The sequence below is a fragment of the Ovis canadensis genome, chromosome 4 (assembly GCF_042477335.2).
Source record: "Ovis canadensis isolate MfBH-ARS-UI-01 breed Bighorn chromosome 4, ARS-UI_OviCan_v2, whole genome shotgun sequence".
Lineage (NCBI taxonomy): Eukaryota > Metazoa > Chordata > Mammalia > Artiodactyla > Bovidae > Ovis > Ovis canadensis.
The window spans coordinates 31221829-31235295 of record NC_091248.1 but is presented as its reverse complement, the minus strand read 5'-3'; the positions used below and the strand labels follow the sequence as shown (position 1 = coordinate 31235295).

At 36.8% G+C, this 13467-nt stretch overlaps 1 protein-coding gene across 1 annotated transcript in view; it reads right to left on the bottom strand.

Moving 5' to 3' along the window:
• Nucleotides 1-13467, bottom strand: part of NXPH1 (neurexophilin 1) — a 383709-nt gene that overhangs the window by 87758 nt on the left and 282484 nt on the right. The gene's annotated exons all lie outside the window — the stretch shown is intronic.

The window sequence follows — 13467 nt, the reverse complement described above, 5'->3', positions numbered from 1 at the left end:
CCTTCTTCATCTACCTCTACTTAAATTTGCATATCTATTCTTTCTTTCTTTTCCTCTCAACATATTTGTTAGTTTTGTTTTCATGCTTTATTCCACACTTGACACCTTGCTTTACTTTTGTTTTCCAGTTTGTGCTTTAGTTAGATTTGTGCTTAACTGGTAAATATAATTTTTTCTTTCCTTTACTCGCTGAGTCAATCTACTGTACTTTATTTTCTTGGACTGTTTTGACTTTGCTCATGCGTGTATATGTATATGTGTATATTCCATTAATTATTATTTGCCTGATTTTGTAACTGCCCTTTGTCTAGTGTTCATCTTTGGGTTTCTCGTTTTTGGATATTTGTTTTCATCTTAATGCCATAACAAACCACGTGTGGAATCTTTGTTCCTGACCAGAGATCAAGCCTTGAGCCTTTGAAGTGGAGCACTGACTCCAAGACCCTAGACTACCAGAGAACTAAACCTGGGAGTAATAAATAGTGAGAACTCACACAAAGGAAACCACTTGAATATAAGACCTGGCATCACCCAACCACCAGTAGCACTCTCTGCAGGTGGGGTGTTAAAATCTCCTACTTTGATTGTGTTCCTGTCAATTTCTCCTTTTATGTCTGTTAGTGATTGTCTTATGTATTGATGTGCTCCTATGTTGGGTGCATAGATATTTAAAATTGCTATGTCTTCCGCTTAGATTGATCCCTTGATCATTATGTAGTGCCCTTCCTTATCTCTTGTAATACTCCTTGTTTTGAGGCCTGTTTTATCTGATATGAGGATTGCTACTCCAGCTTTCTTTTGCTTCCCATTTGCATGGAATATGTTTTTCCATTCTCTCACTTTCAGTCTATATGTGTCTTTAGGTCTGAAGTGGGTTTCTTGTAGACAGCATATATATGAGTCTTATTTTTGTATCCATTCAGCCAGTCTCTGTCTATTGGTTGGAGCATTTAATTAATTTACATTTAAAGAAACTATTGATATATATGTTCCTATTGCCATTTTCTTAACTGTTTGGGGTTGATTTTGTAGATCTTTTTGCTTCTCTTGTATTTCTTGACTATACAAGTCCCTTTAACATTAGTTGTAAAGCTAGTTTGGTGGTACTGAATTCTCTTAACCTTTGCTTGCCTGAAAATCTTTTTATTTCTCCATCAATTTTGAATGAGATCCTTGCCAGATACAATAATCTTGGTTGTAGATTTTTCCCTTTCAGTACTTTAAGTATATCCTGCCATCCCCTTCTGGACTGTAGTTTCTGCTGAAAGGTCAGCTGTTAAGCATATGGAGCTTCCTTTGTATGTTATCTGTTGCTTCTCCCTTGCTGTTTTTATTATTCTTTGTGTTTAGCCTTTGTTAGTTTGATTAGTTTGTGTCTTGACGTGTTTCTCCTTGGTGTGTTTTACCCTGTATGAGACTCTTTGTGCCTCTTGGACTTGACTGACAAAATCAATACATAGAAGTCACCGCATTTCTATATACTAACAATGAAAAATCAGAAAGAGAAATTAAGGAATCAATCCCATTCACCATTACAACAAAAAGAATTAAATATCTAGGAATAAATGTACCTAAGGAGACAAAAAACTTCACACAGAAAATTATAAGACACTAAATTTCACAATTCCTATGGAAACACAAAAGACCCCAAATAGTCAAAGCAGTCTTGAGAATGAAGAATGGAGCTGGATGAATCAACCTTCCTGACTTCAGATTATACTACAAAGCTACATTCATCAATATAGTATGGTACTGGTACAAAAACAGAAATATAGACCTATGAAACAAGATAGAAAGTCCAGAAATAAACCCATGCACCTATGGTTACCTTACCTTTGACAAAGGAGGCAAGAATATACAATGTGGCAAAGACAGCCTCTTCAATAAATGGTGCTTGGAAAACTGGACAGCTACATGTAAAAGAATGAAATTAGATCACTTCAAGAGTCCCTTGGAGTGCAAGGAGGTCCAACCAGTCTGTTCTAAAGGAGATCAGCCCTGGGTGTTCTCTGGAAGGACTGATACTAAAGCTGAGACTCCAGTACTTTGGCCACCTCATGCGAAGAGTTGACTCATTGGAAGACTCTGATGCTGGGAGGGATTGGGGGCAGGAGGAGAAGGGGACGACAGAGGATGAGATGGCTGGATGGCATCACTGACTTGATGGCTGTGAGTTTGAGTGAACTCCAGGAGTTGGTGATGGACAGGGAGGCCTGGCGTGCTGCAATTCATGCGGTCACAAAGAGTTGGACACGACTGAGTGACTGAACTGAACTGAACTGAACTGAAACACCATACACAAAGATAAACTCAAAATAGATTAAAGACCTAAATGTAAGACCAGAAACTATAAAACTCTTAGAGGAAAACATAGGCAGAACACTCGATGACATATATCAAAGCAAGATCCTCTATGACCCACCTCCTAGAGTAATGGAAATAAAAATAAAATTAAACAAGTGGGACCTGATTAAACGTAAATGTTTTTGCACAGCAAAGGAAACTATAAGCAAGTGAAAAGACAACCCTCTGAATGGGAGAAAATAATAGCAAACGAAACAACTGACAAAGAATTAATTTCCAAAATATACACGTAGCTCATACAACTCAATGCCAGAAAAACAAACAACCCAATCAAAAAGTGGGAAAAAGACCTAAACAGACATTTCCCCAAAGAAGACATACAGATGGCTAACAAACACATGAAAAGATCCTTAACATCATTCATTATTAGAGAAATGCAAATCAAAACCGCAATGAGCTATCACCTCACACTGGCCAGAATGGCCCTCATCAAAACGTCTGCAAACAATAAATGCCAGAGAAGGTGTGGAGAAAAGGGAATGTTCTTGCACTGTTGATGGGAATGTAAATTGATATCGCCACATGGAAGACGGTATGGAGATTCCTTTAAAAACTAGGAATAAAACCACCATATGACCCAGCAATCCTACTCCTACACATATACCCTCAGGAAACCAAAACTGAAAAAGACATGCATCCCAATGTTGATTGCAGCACTATTTACAATAGCTAGAACATGGAAGCAACCTAGATGTACATCAACCGATGAATGGATAAAGAAGCTGTGGTACGTATACATAACAGAATATTACTAAGTCATAAAAAGGAATGCATTTGAGTCAGTTCTAATGTGGTGGGTGAACACAGAACCTGTTGTACAGAGTGAAGCAAGTCAGATAGAGAAAGATAAATATTGTATTCTAATACATATATAGAGAATCTAGAAGAATGGTACTGAAAATCTTATTTACAGGTTAGCAATGAAGAAACAGACATAAAGAAAAGACTTATGGACATGGGGAGAGAGGAAGAGAGAGTGAGATGTATGGAAAGAGTAACATGGAAACTTACATTACCATATGTAAAATAGATAGCCATCGGGAATTTGCTGTATGGCTCAGGAAATTCAAACAGGGGCTCTATATCAACCTAGAGGGGTGGGATAGGGACGGAGATGGGAGGGAGGTTCAAAAGGGAAGGGATATGTATATACCTGTGGCTGACTCATGTTGAGGTTTGACAGCAAACAACAAAATTCTGTAAAGAAATTTTCCTTCAATAAAAAATAAATTAGAAAAAAAAATTGTAAAAGAAAGAAAAAAATGGTGATAGAACTTTCTGAGAGATTTCCAGAGTGAAATATGTAGATTTGGGAAAAGTGAATTTTCCAGAGGAGAGTCTATTGAGGTAAGAAAGCCAAGGATACTACCCTAAGGACTGTTTACATTTAGGAGAAAGAGAGAGGAATGCAAAGTAAAGAAAAGGAAAGAAGATCAAAGGCAGGGGACATTTCTATCAGAAGAGGCAGCAGCCATTTCAAATGCCAGAAAATATCATGGGTTGGATAAATAACAATCCTTTCTAACTTTGAAAAGAGCAATTCCAATTAGCAAAACATCCTAAATGTTTAAATACTGAAGATTAAGTTTTGAAGCTATGATATGTAACAAAATATCAACAACGATTAAAGTCATATTTTCAGATAATAAGTAAAACTTCTTTTTTGGCCCAGTATGTGATCTATTCTGGAGAACATTCCATATTCACTTGAAATCAATGTGTTCTTTGCAGTTTTTGATGACTTAAGAAAGTTTTCATGCTATAGCAATATACAAAAAGGGTATAATAACTATTAATATATACTTTACAACAGTATATGTACATACATGATAATATATAGCATAGTGTATATATTATATTTGTGTTTGTATGTGTATATATGTGTATGTGTGTGTGTGTATATATATATATATATATATAGATAGATAGATCATAGTGTACATGTATAATCCTCTTTTAAAAAGAAATCAGGATTAGGGATGAGAAGCTTCAAGAGAGGGAAGCCACCTCCATGAATCAAGACCATCAGACACTGGAAACCTTTTTATTTCTTTATATCTCAGGTTTCGATTCCTTTCAGCTCAGTTAGGTTTAAGAAAACTAACTTTGCCTCCCCTGGCTGATGAGTCCAAAAATTAATGCACTTCTTATGAATTTCCAAAAATTACATATTAGATTAACTTCATTAATTTTGTGAGGGATACATTTTGTTTTGGTATTTGAAGAACCTGAAATAAATTGAAAACAGATATTTTAGCCCCCAAACTGTATAGTCTTTTAACAGAAGCAGACCTTAGCTATTATTTGTAATGACATATATGGGCTTCCCAAATGACGCTAGTGGTAAAAAACCTGCCTGCTAATTCAAGAGATATTAGAGATGTTTGATCCCTGGGTGGGGAAGATCCCCTAGAGGAGCGCGTGAAAACCCAGGAGTCGGACAAGGACAGGATTGAAGTGACTTAGCACTCACGCAATGACATATACAGTAAGCCCATTGTAGATGAAAAAGCTACAGAATTCTTGAGGAAGAAAAGACCTTGAAATTCATGTATTTTGGGACCAGACAAGTAATAATTATGTGAATCAGACAGACTGTTAGAAATAGAGAGTGTGATGGACACAGGGGGGAATGTGAAGTTCATGTTTATCCTAGAGGATTTGAAAAGAAAAACTGTGTCCATTGTACCTGCCAAAGGAGAGAGAAGAAAGAATCAGCCAATACACACCACGGGGAATCCTCTACCTCATTTTCACGATTAATAATATTTGACACTCATATACAAAGTGACTCCCAGAGTCCAGCTTTCTAGCTCCCTGTTAACCACTCCATGTTGTCAAGCCTTTGTAGGCAGGTATTCTTTCTCTCATTCTCTAACATCTGAAATATCACACACATATCAGATCAGAGTATTACACCCATTCTGACCATTCAACCACGGAACATTTTGAGAAAGATAAAAACAGATAACATTGATGGTCTTATTTAAATGTGCTTTCACTTCAAAAATGCATTGGAGGTCTTCCAACTATTGAAAATAAAACTACTACATGATCAAGCAATCCCACCACTGGGCACATATGCAAAGGAAATGAAATCAGTATCTTAAAGAATTTGTTCACAATAGCCAAGACACAGACAACCTGTGTTCATCAACTGATCAATGGAAAAAGACATGTTATGTAAATAAACAATGTAGTATAATTCAGCCATAAAAAGGAAAGAATCCTGCTGTTAGTGATAACATGGATGAACCTTGAGGGCATTATGCTAAGTGAAATAAAGACAAATCTTATACGATCTCACTTCTTTGTGGAATCTAAGAACACATAGAACCAGAGGTTATATTGGTGTTTACTAGGGACTGGAGATGGGAGCAATAAGGGGATGTTGAGCAAAGGATGGAAACTTTCAGTTATAGGATAAAAATGCTCTGGGGAGGTAATAGACAGGTTGGTGATTATAACTAATGAGACTATGCTTCATATTGAAATTTGTTAAGAATGTAGATCTTCAGAGTTCTCACCTCCCTCCACACACACACACAAAAACAACTATGAGAGGTGATGAATATGTTAATTAGCTTGAAATGGTAAACATTCAAAATGGGTAAGTATAACAAACCATAACACTGAACCTGAAATATATACAATTTTTACTTCTCAGTTATACCCTAATAAAGCTGGAAGATAATGCACAAACTTTTGTTGTATTTTCCAAATGATTAATAATTACACACATTTATGAATATTTGTTTTCATCCCAATCCCAAAGAAAGGCAATGCCAAAGAATGCTCAAACTACCACACCATTGCACTCATCTCACATGCTAGTAAAGTAATGCTCAAAATTCTCCAAGCCAGGCTTAGGCAATATGTGAACCGTGAACTTCCTGATGTTCAAGCTGGTTTTAGAAAAGGCAGAGGAACCAGAGATCAAATTGCCAACATCCACTGGATCACTGAAAAAGCAAGAGAGTTCCAGAAAAACATCTTTTTCTGCTTTATTGACTATTCCAAAGCCTCTGTGTGGATTACCACAAACTGGGGAAAATTCTGAAGGAGATGGGAATACCAGACCACCTGACCTGCCTCTTAAGAAACCTGTAATGCAGGTCAGGAAGCAACAGTTAGAACTGGACATGGAACAACAGACTGGTGCCAAATAGGACAAGGAGTCTGTCAAGGCTGTATATTGTCACCCTGCTTATTTAACTTATATGCAGAGTACATTATGAGAAACGCTGGGCTGGAAGAAGCACAAGCTGGATCAAGATGGCCGGGAGAAATATCAATAACCTCAAATATGCAGATGACACCACCCTTATGGCAGAAAGTGAAGAGGAACTAAAAAGCCTCTTGATGAAAGTGAAAGAGGAGAGCGAAAAAGTTGGCTTAAAGCTCAACATTCAGAAAATGAAGATCATGGCATCTGGTCTCATCACTTCATGGGAAATAGATGGGGAAACAGTGGAAACAGTGTCAGACTTTATTTTTGGGGGCTCCAAAATCACTGCAGATGGTGATTGCAGCCATGAAATTAAAAGATGCTTACTCCTTGGAAGAAAAGTTATGAGCAATCTAGACACCATATTAAAAAGCAGAGCCATTACTTTGCCAACACAGGTCCGTCTAGTCAAGGCTATGGTTTTTCCAGTGGTCATGTATGGATGTGAGAGTTGGACTGTGAAGAAAGCTGAGTGCCGAAGAATTGATGCTTTTGAATGTGGTGTTGGAGAAGACTCTTGAGAGTCCCTTGGACTGCAAAGGGATCCAACCAGTCCATTTTAAAGGAGATCAGTCCTGGGTGTTCATTGGAAGGACTGATGCTGAAGCTGAAACTCCAATACTTTGGCCACCTGATGTGAAGAGTTGACTCACTGGAAAAGACCCTTATGCTAGGAGGGATTGGGGGCAGGAGGAGAAGAGAACAACAGAGGATGAGATGGCTGGATGGCATCACTGACTCTATGGACATGAATCTGAGTGAACTCCGGGAGTTGGTGATGGACAGGGAGGCCTGGTGTGCTGCAGTTCATGGGGTCTTAAAGAGTTGGACACGACTGAGTGACTGAACTGAACTGATGAATATTTAGGTAACAGTATTGGCAACACTACAAATAGTGTAAATCATGGCTCTGGGTAACACTGCAATATTAAATAGATTAAAAATAGTAATTATGGGTTAGTAGAAAAAGTATTAAACCAAAAGTCAGATACCCATGGTTTAAGCCCTGACTCTTATACTTCCTTTCTAGCTGACATTAGGCCAAGTAACTTCACTTCCAGGTTTTTTAATTTGCAAAAAAGCAGCTCAATAACACCAACTTATAACCCAGAATTGATAAAGAAGTATTTCCCTTACAAACATCTCTCCATATAGGTGAAATTTTTAATTTTTGACAAATTTCCTTTAAAACTAAAATGATAATTATGTTTGAAATGGTCGCTATATACTTTTCTCATTCTGGTTAAATATGCTCATGTATAAGGTCTAGTAAATTGAGCCAGACTCATCTCCAAGGACAAAACCTGTTCTGACAGTTATAAGCTGAATTAAATGACAAGCAAGTACCTGCCTTTCTTATTTATGGGGGTCACAAGGAATTGACATCATTTACTGCCAGTTACAAGTTTATAAGCAATGTTGAAGCAAATATGAAAACAAAAATAAACTAGGCAGCTCCTTTTGATACCTCAAAAATATGTAATATCTCAAAAAATATACAATAATCATTTCAACTGGGAATATGAGCTGAGGCTTAAAGCACTTCTGAAGTCACTTCTAAGTTCTTGAGCAAGTTCTTTGTTGGAAACTACCTGAAAAGTCCTTTTATTTACTTAACATGTTATTTAATTCACAGCTTTAAATTAATTGCTTCTTCTTTTGTACTTTTTGTTGTTCCCTCACTCAGTCCTGTTCGACTCTTGGAGACCCCATGGACTGCAGCACTCCAGGCTTCCCTGTCTTTCACTATTTCCTGGTTTTTGCTCAAACTCATGTCCATTGAGTCAGTGATGCCATCCAGCCATCTCATCCTCTGTCATCCCCTTCTCCTCTGCCTTCAGTCTTTCCCACCATCAGGGTCTTTTCCAGTGAGTCAGCTCTTCGCATCAGGTGGCCAAAGCATTAGAGCTTCAGCTTCAACATCAGTCCTTCCAATGAATATTCAGGGTTGATATCCTCTAGGATTGAGTGGTTTGATCTCCTTGCAGTCCAAGGGACTCTAAAGAGTCTTCTCCAGCACTGCAGTTCAAAGGCGCTCAGCCTTCTTTATGGTCCAGCTCTCACATCCATATGTGACTACTGGTAAAACCATAGCTTCGACTATATGGACCTTGTCAGCAAAGTAAAGTAATGTCTCTGTGTTTTAATACACTGTCATTCCCAAGGTCTTGAGCAAGTTTTTGGTTTTCAGCTACCTGAAAAGTCTTTTTATTTGTACTTGAGTCTTTTGTACCTGGTGTGTACCAAATATTTCTAAATTTTCCTTAGCTTTAAGATGCATAATTTTATGTCAGTTATACTTCACAGTTCATTATTTAGACACATATACATCAAATTGTTTTAACATTATAAAGGAACTAGGGTTCCTTATCATTTAGGAAATTTAAGAATGTAGCAATCGGCTTCTCCGGTGGTTCAGATGGTAAAGAATCTGCCTGTAGTGCATGAGACCTGGGTTCTATTCCTGGGTTGGGAAGATTTCTGGAGAAGGAAATGGCTACTCACTCCAGTAATCCTGCCTGGAGAATTCCATGGACAGAGAAACCTAGTGGGCTAAAGTCCATGAAATCACAAAGAGTTGGACATGACTGAGCGACTAACACTTTCACTTTCAACACAATATCACTCTACTTGAGGAATTTTCGTATCAGTTTGGTTATTTCTTTTGGTTACTATGTATTTTGGATATAATTGGACAAAAGTCATTAATTCCACTTACATTTTGTTTTGCCTCTGTTTTGTAGTGCATTTTTAATACCCTCCTCTTTTATCTATTAATTATTGCTCAAGGCAGTTGTTAGATTCAACTAGATTGAGTTCTTTTGATATGTCTGGATTTGATGAGCCAAATTGTTATTTAAGAATCAATAGGTGAAGGATATAATCACTCTGATATTGGTGTTAGGATGGGCAAAAATTAATTTTTATAACCGATCCTTGGTCCCAGCTGTTCTTCCTCAATAGTATTTTGTATGTTGCGTGACTTTAAAAGAACTAAAATGTTCAAATCTACCCTGTAAGGCTAAAATAATGGATGAAAGGTTCTAAGGTTACATAAGGAAGACACCTCAATATCCCAAGTTATTCTTACCTTGACTACTTATTATTCAGACACGATTTGGAGAGGAAGCAATCATGCCACTGTCCTTCTTTGTGCCACTGCATGGCTTCTTAATCAAAAGAGATTACCTGAGGAAATGATCACTCCATAGAAGGTTATGTTATGTAAAATGGCATTAGCCACTTTTTTAAAAATAAGGGACTGATACATAAATTATGTCCTCTGATTTTCATGAAATTGGTATCTTTCCTCATTTGTTACAGTAACCATTTTAAGCTGGAAAATTTTGACACACAGCAGAGAAACAAGAAAACTAAAAATCAAATATTTCAGCTTAAAAACTAACCTTAAACTGGTTCCTACACTGCATTAAAAAGATGTTTGCCTACTTCCAAACCTATTATTGGGAGGGTTGTGAATCTTCTCTTTGTCTGGTACTGCTTCTTCAACCATACATAAATATTTCATAATTCTTCTGTGCCGAAGAACACTTGAATCACTATTATTGAAAAGGATATCTGTTCTAATGAGTGACTTTGCTGCTGTTCAGTTCATTTTAAATTTACATTTCCTGTCCTCAGATGCCAAAGGTAACTTTTACATTTGAGCCTCATTGATCTAAAACTGTTCAACAAGTATGCCGTTGTAATTTTTCTTCAAAAATTATAGCTACTTGAGGGGCTTCCCAGGTAGCACTAGTGGTAAAGAACCTACCTGCCAATGCAGGAAACATAAGAGATGTGGGTTCGATTCCTGGGTCAGGAAGATCCCCCTGGAAGAGGGCATGGCAACCCACTCCAGTAATCTTGCCTAGAGAATCCCGTGGACAGAGGAGTCTGGTGGGCTACAGTCCATGGGGTCACAAAGAGTCGGACATGACTGAAGTGACTGCATGCACGCACGCACATAGCTACTTGAATGTAGGAGAGTTGTTTTACACTTTGAGCAGTGGTTGTGTTAGCTACGCACACTCTGTGTTTCTGCTCAGTATTTTCTTTCAGAACTCTCACATATGTTTTTATGACAGTTAAAGCAAAGCTTTAGTCCGTGCCCATCTCTATTTCTGACCAGTTCTGTAACCATTAGACAGGCAGTCAAATTTTTAAGTCTCACTTCACTTAATCTGTATAATAATTACAACAAGAAAGCAAACTAGAGCCTATCCAGCAGGGTAGTTTTACAGATTAAAATGAGCTAATGCATATGAAACATTTTCCCAGGGCTGACACATAACAAAAGGCTAGATATATGCTATGCTTTTACCATTACCATATTAAGAGCAATTTTATTAATTTAAAGTAATATTGCCAGATGCAGAAAGTAACACTGGGTATTTTTCTAAGCACAATTATGCCATCCTTATGTGTTCCCCAAAGACTCAACACCAATCCCATCGTAGCACTTCTGTCTGTTTTGTGGAGCTGCCCAGTCTCTCGTTGGTATGACACTCACGTTGCCTAGCATTGGATGATGAGTGTCATCAGGGCTGAGACCGTTGGTTTACTGTCCCCAGGAAACGTCACAATAAGCAATCATTTTGAACTGGTTAAATAAATAAATTAATGCATTTATACTAGATCTTATTAATCCATTCCTCTTAAAGACCATTATTTTCTGATTTTTAATAAAGAGTCTAAGAAATAACAATTTTTAGTTCTGGGGATAGTCAAAGGTTTTCTAAATAGGAATGTTTCCTGGACTAATAAACCTGTTTAGATTCCTTTTTATGTCTATTTAGTTCTTGGCAGTAGCACTGTGGTAATCTTCCTTTTTAACTATGTTAATAGCCTATAAAATCTTCAGGGTTTTCCCACCAACCCATCAGGTAGGGCTCAAAAACATAGTCTCATAAAGCCACCTGCTATTTGACTCCAAAGCCATGAAACAGACTCAGTTGCCAGTTGATCCAGTTCAAACTCTCTGATTCCAGCTAAAAAACAACCAAAAAAACTGTTCTCCTGCCAGCTTCCCAGATATCATGTTTCCCTGAGTCATAGCACTCAAACGTTAAAGATCTCATACATAGCTCACCTGTATAATTTATCATTTCTTTTTGATTATTAAAAAACTAATCTACTCTCTCCTAAAATACTCTTATACAAATCAAACAATTCTGCCTCACACTGTTTTATAGATAAGTTATTCTGCATTATCTTATTTTCTCATATGTATCCTAAATTTATTGACCTCTTTTTTTTTTTTTTCATACTAATGTGAAAGCACCTGGAGAGCAGGTCTATATAAAATAACAGACTTCTTAGTGAAAGGTGAAAGTAAATAAACTGTTACAAATAACTGGTGTTATAGAAACCAGGATGGATTTCAAATGACTGTTCTAATCTTACTTGATTGCATATTGTACACATCAATGACAAGGATAGATAACGGGCTTATATTTTTTTTCATGTTTGAATGTGGCCACATTCAATCTACATGCTTCTTATCTCAAAATCAGTTCAAAACCAGCAATCAGAATAAAACAAAATTTCCTTGGTGTGGTGTGTTTCATATCATAGTAGATTTACTGTAACTGTGGTTACAATACATTCTGATATGATAAACAAATTGAAGCTCAAGAATAAACTCCTAAACTTCTGAATACTACTAATATTCTAATGAAAACGTATTCATATTTCAAACACCCATTGAGCACTTACTATAAATTAGACACTATAAGTGCCAAGGATAAAAAGATGAACAAAATATGACTTTAGGAAATTATAACTGTGGCACTTAGAAAATAATATAGAAACATATAAGTATTATGACTAATTTGATTCAAAATTTACACATAAAGTAAACATGAGGTGTACCTATTAGATATACTGTATTTTCAAAGTCATCAGATACTTTTCTGAAAATTGGTATGTAAAGTGAAATTGATTTTGAATTGTTACATTTTACTGATTTTTTTTCTCCTTCTCAACATTCCCATTATTATTGAGGTCAAGAATATTTAATCTCTGAAGCTTATGATACTGGATTTCTCTTTGATGTTTCTTGCCATTGGACTGTTGATTATAAATGATACCTGAATCCGATTGATTCTCCAGCCTATTGTCCACTTTCCTTTCAGCTACCATGACCCTATCTCTGATTTGACGTGGTCCCACTCTGCCATCTCCAACCCTGACTCTGCCCCCTGCCTGAGTAAAACAGGGCTCTTCCATCCTCACATTTCTTGTTCCCAAAACAAGTGCTCAGACTCTTCTTATGTAAGGAAATGTCCTGCAAATCACTGCTGAAAAGCAGTTAAGGGTTACCAGAAACAACCTAACTGGGGGAATTTCAAAGCCTCTTACAAAACTACCAGAGCCAACTGCCCCAGCTATCCCCACCCACAATGATTTTTCTCACTTTAGAATTCATAGCTCATTTTGCTTAAAACATTTCTTTGGCATTTATATTACCTTATAGAATTTATGGTACTGTTTTCTGCTATTTTATTTCACAATTGCACAGCAAAATGTTTGTCAGCTTTTATAGGTAAAATTCTCTATTAGGTAGATATTCTGAGGCTAAGAAACAAGTGAAACATAATTTCTGCCCTTAAATAGCTAAAACTATGTCTTATAGCAGCTAGGACAACATCATGTACATAGAAGTTCGATAAATTTTGAATCAAAAAGACACCAACTATGGGAAACTCAATGCTATTCTGCCATACATAACTAGAATAAGGACCAAAATAAAATATCCATTAATGGATTTATAAAGAAGAATTTTAAATTCATTGATGAAGAACTATAAATTCACGGCAACATGGTGAAGGGTTAAGAGCGTAGTGAGAAAGTGAATAAGACAGACTTCAGCC